This window comes from Penaeus monodon, chromosome 37 (assembly GCF_015228065.2).
Source record: "Penaeus monodon isolate SGIC_2016 chromosome 37, NSTDA_Pmon_1, whole genome shotgun sequence".
NCBI lineage: Eukaryota > Metazoa > Arthropoda > Malacostraca > Decapoda > Penaeidae > Penaeus > Penaeus monodon.
In genome coordinates, this window is record NC_051422.1 from 30,791,713 (window position 1) to 30,796,712 (window position 5,000).

Genomic DNA, 5,000 nt, shown 5'->3' on the forward strand with positions numbered 1-5,000 from the left:
TATCATTATTATTGTTGTTACTGTTACTTTTACTATTTTTATCCTAACAAATGATTACTATGATAATTTTCATTGCCGTTATTGCAACCATCAATGTAATTAGTATTGTTTTCACCATTATTTTTATTATCGTTATCCGTCTCCTTCCATTATTTTCAGTCAAAGTTATGTATGGACTTTTTCCTCCTCCTCTTATCATCATTTTCCCTTCTTCATCGTTGTTTCTTCTTCTTCTCCTTCGTTTTCTCTTTTTTTTTTTCTTTTTTTTTCCTCCTCCTTCACCCCTTTTGCATATTCTTCCTCGTTCTTCCTCTTATCGCCCTGCTGCCTCGCCCCTTTTCGTTTCTTCTTCTTCCTCTTCTGCTTGTTCTTCGTTTTCTCTTCTTCTTCTTCATCTTTTTCTCTCTATTTTTTTCTTCTTCTTTTTCGCCCTCTTCTTCTTTGTCTCCTTTTCTTCTTCTTCTTCTTCTTCTTTTCTCCTTCTTCTTCTTCTCCCTTTTCTTCTTCGTCTTTTCTTCTTCTTCTTCTTCTTCTCCGAGATTGAATATGTCTTCTTCTCCTTTTCCTCCTCCTCCTCCTCCCTTTCTTCTTCTTCTACTTCTTCTTCGTCTTCTTCTTCTTCTTCTTCTTTTCCCCCTCCTCCTCTCTTCCATCCTCGTCTCCTCCTCTCCCGCATCGCAGCCGAGACCGAATATGTCTTCTTCTTCTTCTTCTTCCTCTTCTTCTTCTTCTTCTTCTTCTTCTTCTTCTTCTTTTCCCCCTCCTCCCCCTCCACCCGTCTCCTCCTCTCCCGCATCGCAGCCGAGACCGAATATGTCTTCTTCTTCTTCTTCTTCTTCTTCTTCTTCTTCTTCTTCTTCTTCGTCTTCTTCTTCTTCTTCTTCTTCTTCTTTCCCCCCCTCCTCCTCCCCCGCATCGCAGCCGAGACCGAGCTCGGTCTTTACGACGTGTTGATCGTATATTTTAGGAGGAAAATATGCTGCTTCTCCTTTATCATTTTTCCCTTATCACCCGGACCTTCCGCCATTGTTCTGGCCCTGAAGTAATTAGCATTTGCTCCTCTTTTCCCTCTTGCGCGGGGCTCTGAAAATAAGAGGCGAAGAGATTCTTTGAAATGGTTCCCATATTTTCATATGAGACTTTTAATTAGGCTTCTCAGGTGTCAACAAGGCGGATCGCACTTTTAATCAAAGCGGCAAAAATCGTTTCTTAGTCATTAACCTCCGCGCGCTGGGAGAGAGAGCCGGCCATTGTGCTCGCGACGTCTCTTTGAACACAAAACAGGTGATTGATGTCAGTGGAGGCTCTAGATATACTATACATGTACACGGTGTACGCACACGCATGTATGGTAAATGTAGGCGTGTGCGTACGTTCTGTGTGCGTTCGAGGTAGACAGGAGGAGGATTTCTGTTCTCTGTGGTATCACGGTAGATTCATAATACGGGAAGAAATTAATTAAATGAAATTGTCTGCGCGCTCACGCGTTTTATGTGTGTGTGTGTGTGTGTGTGTGTGTGTGTGTGTGTGTGTGTGTGTGTGTGTGTGTGTGTGTGTGTGTGTGTGTGTGTGTGTGTGTGTGTGTGTCTGTGCATGCGTAAGTGTGCATGTGCTATATAGATATGCTTTTGTGATCGCCTGCAATCGGAATAAGACGGCCACCCCAGCTTAAACTGTCTGCTATCTACATTCATGCCAAATGAACGAGGAAATTTCATTGTAGCGAAATCGAGAGAGTGTTGCCTTTGAAAATGGCATTTCTTCACTACAGTCTCTGCAGGCAATGTCGCATAGATCGTTGACGAAGGCCATGTTGCTTATGGTCCAAGTTCACCTCGATTTGGACTTTACTTTGATCCTTATGGCCTCTATTATAGTTTTGCGATGAAATTCACCCAGTCATTTGTGACATTTTTATGACTTTACGGTCCTTTGGTTTTCTCCGGCACGCAAATACACGTGTACAGACAGATATCCGCTTGCACGCACGGGGAATACACACAAAATCTTTACACGAAGCGCATTAACGATGACCTCCATGCTATACCCAGTCCGAGCGCGTCTACCAAACGATAAAATGAAAAATAACCTGTATAGACTGTAAATAGCCAGATATACAGATAGACACTTAGATATAGAGAAATATAGACAGACATAGGGTGATAGATAGATAAAGTTATAGATTTTGATATATGGACAAATATAGGATGCTAGATAGATAAATAGACAAATAAGAATATACATATATACATATATATATATATATATATATATATATATATATATATATATATATATATATACAGATATAGATAGATAGATAGATATAAATATAGCCATAGATGTTAGTACCAAACGTTACCAAATACTCCCAGGTAACTTCCGAGGCGAGCGCCATCCACGCATCTCTCATCCTCCGGGATTCCTGGTCCCGCCGCCGAATTCTCTTCAGGAAAATCTCCGAGCGTGTCCTTGTTGACCGTCAAGAACATATTTTGCAAAGCTTTTAGAGGCTTCACCCGGCACAGTGGCGTTCCTCGCCCGAGCGACAACCTTTTCCAGAGCGACCTTTGGCTTGTATCACGTCTTGCTTGAGTATACAGCCTATATTTTCCTCCTTGCACAACCTCTTTCGCAGCTTGCTTTTTCTTCGTTATCATTTTTCTTCTTCTTCTTGTTCTTTAATGGGTTGGGCGGTGATTTAGGTAAGAATATTTGTCGTAGGAAATTAACAAATAACGTTTTCAATTTCTTTCTGTCTCTCACTCTCTCTCTCTCTCTCTCTCTCTCTCTCTCTCTCTCTCTCTCTCTCTCTCTCTCTCTCTCTCTCTCTCTCTCTCTCTCTCTCTCTCTCCTTCTCTCTCTTTCTCTATATCTCTCTCTCTCACTTCTTAAACTCTATTAAATATCGATCCACTGTTGCAGGTAGGTGTCTCCTACCTGCTAAAACATTATTATCTTCAGTGTGACCCACGGCAAGTTAGAAAAGCAGGAATAAAAGCTAAGTAACATTAATTAAGGTAGCTTATCACAATAAAACATTATCCGTTATCATACTGCAACCTCCATGAGTGTACTGCTGGCTTGAACCACTGTACAGAGGTAAAGCGAGGCAGGTCCGTTGCTCGCACTAGTTGGTTCCATATTCTGGGGTACTTGGGCAGAAATGTGTGTAGAAAGTGCTCAGTTCTCGCAGAGGGAACATGACCTTCGTGACTTCGGCTCTGACGTTCCTAGGTCGAGGGGATCTCTGGCTGAAGTCGTAGTGGGGCGAGGTGACGGCTGCGCTGCTGGTGGACCACGCACACTTCCGCCGCGTCTCTGACTGATAGTAGACCAGGCCATCATTTCCCTGCATCTTGAATTCCACAAGGCGGCGGGCTTGACTTTAAACGCTGTCGAGTAGGGCCAGGAAAGGCAGGGCAGGATGGCCATACTAGAGGAGAATATTCTTTCTAAGAACGAAATGCGAATTATAGAGCATGCAACAGTCTCTACTGTCTAGAAAATGAGAGGTACTGCATACGCGTATCTTTTTAACCAAGTCCTTTGCAGATTTGGAGAATATCAATTAATTATCAAATTGCACTGTGAGGAGGCTTCTTTCTCTGGTGAAATTGAATTTTTTTCTATTTCTCTCGTTGTCTCTGTCTCTGTCCGTCTGACTCTCTCTCTCTCTCTCTCTCTCTCTCTCTCTCTCTCTCTCTCTCTCTCTCTCTCTCTCTCTCTCTCTCTCTCTCTCTCTCTCTCTCTCTCTCTCTCTCTCTCTCTCTTCTCTCTCTCTCTCTCTCCACCCTCTCTCTCTCTCTCTTTCACTCACTCTTAAGTGCATTTGTTTCTTTCTTAAACAAAAGAAGGAAGAAAGAGAAAGAGGGATATAAATGCGTAAAAAGGGCAATAGCAAATCAAGGTGAAGCACAGCAGAAGAATTGTGACTTCCTCTTCACACTTTTTCTGGGTCAGTCAATGAAGCCTTTTTGAAGCCGTCACACCAATGTGACAGACATCAGCACAGTGAACTTACACTTTCACATATACTGCGACGCCTTCTCGTGACGTGCTCACCTTGTGTCGCTGAGTTCACACGCAAAAACGTAAAAAAAAAGAGAGAGGAAAAAAGACGAAGAAATAAAATAAGAAATAAACGCATACGATGCATAGGAAAAAACTAGGACCGTGGATAACGAATTCCTGGCTAATTACTGATACATGTACCCATCATAAAAACAATTCGTCGAGATGTTTTAGCAAATGCATTATTTTCGCTGTGTCTACTGTGTGCCTTTGTCTCTTGTTTGTAATTCTGGCTAGAGTTTGTTCTATTTTAGCAACAACGTTTTGTTCACTTGTTGCATAATATATATTTTTTGTCTTTCCATCAACATAATAATGTGTAATAAACTATGTTCGCATTTTGATATCTATTATTGCTAAAAAGCTGATCTGATGTTACCCGAGCTGTCTTTACGTAACAAAGCTATTAGAGGACAGCAATAATGCATTGAAAATATCAGTAGGCTGTTATTTATGGATAACACAGAGATCGTCGAGCGAAATAATTCATTTCATTTCGTAAATATGAACTAGACTAATTATTCATTCGCACGCAAACATCTCGAGAAGATTCTCGCTATGAGTCTTAAAACTTGATGATACGATATGACACAGAGCCCTCACATCAATTTATTACATATGCAGTTTAAACAGCGACGCCTCCTCAGGTCTTCGCCTTTTAGAAATTCCGATTAAGAGTGGACGAGCCTGAGGGGGGGGGGAGCTAGAATGGTGAAAAGGGGTTTAACATGAAAAGGAGCAAGGGATCCTCGTGATGAATGTAGGAAGATATAAGTAGAGACTGTTAAAATCAAAGGTGATGAATATAGAACAGAATCAGTAAAGACATAATTTTTTATCTATTATTATTTTTTTTTAGAAAGTGAAAACAAACAAACAAACAAATATAGATAAACAAATCAATAAACAGACAAACAAAATAGCTA